Source organism: Galeopterus variegatus, unplaced genomic scaffold (genome assembly GCF_000696425.1).
Source record: "Galeopterus variegatus unplaced genomic scaffold, G_variegatus-3.0.2 Scaffold17358, whole genome shotgun sequence".
NCBI classification, from domain to species: domain Eukaryota; kingdom Metazoa; phylum Chordata; class Mammalia; order Dermoptera; family Cynocephalidae; genus Galeopterus; species Galeopterus variegatus.
In genome coordinates this window covers 4,198-5,311 of record NW_007743469.1, presented here as the reverse complement: position 1 = coordinate 5,311, position 1,114 = coordinate 4,198, and positions in this window count along the sequence as shown.

The window sequence follows — 1,114 nt, the reverse complement described above, 5'->3', positions numbered from 1 at the left end:
AACCATGCCCACTACCACCATTACACCATCGAATGGATTAATCCATTCACTATGACATGGTCCTCACAATCTAATCACCTCTTCAAGATCTCACCTTTCAACTACCATAATAGAATTTTTACACTCAACACATACAGTGGGGATTATATTTAAGGGGGAACATTCAATCCAAGGCACCCTCCAGTCCATTCTCCATTGGGACATTACAGAGTTCCCTCTAGAATGCAAGTAAAACTATACCATTCCTAGTACTATAGAANGGACATTACAGAGTTCCCGCTAGAATGCAAGTAAAACTATACCATTCCTAGTACTATAGAATAACATCAAGTTTGTGATAAATCTTGGATAGAAAAATAATATGTCAAGAATTTGGTGAGTTCTGTATTTGGGAGCCATCTTAGTCGTTTATCACATTCCACTCCAGGGTCTTCTGCTGAGAATTAAGGCAGAGAATTGACACCATGTCTCTCCATGACCTGAAAGAAAGATGTGAATGAGATTCAAGTCTCAACACAGTGTGGGAAAATTAGCAAGAACCCATGAAGACGACCTTTCCCAACACCACCTGATTTCATCCTTCATCTTTATAGATCAGGCTGAGCCTAATTTCCATCAGCCCTTGTTTCACTTCCTGGCAATGTTGGCCTCCACCACTACTACATTCAAGATGCTGCACATCTTCTAGTTCAACTTTAGTAAAATACTCTTTGGTGCCTGCCTCGCACAGATGTGCATGATGCATCTGTGCAGTGGCCTGGAGTCTGGGGTACTGACAATTCTGGCCACAGATTGCTATGCTGCCATTTGCAGTCTCCCAAGACATACCCTTATCACAAACAAGGTTTTGGCCATTTCAGGTATAGTCATGATAGTGAGATCTTTTTGTGTTTCTTATCTTGCTGTTGTAACTCTGTGGTGCCCATATCATCCCCTCCATCTACTGTGAGCACATGGGCATTGTCCATATTTCCTGTACCAGTATCAGGGCCAATAATTTGCTTGCAATGGTTGCCTCTCCCGTGGGATTCACTGACCTTACCATAATCAGTTTCTCCTATGGGAAGTTACTGAACAAAGTGTTCTGTTTACAATTATGGATGGTCTGATTCAA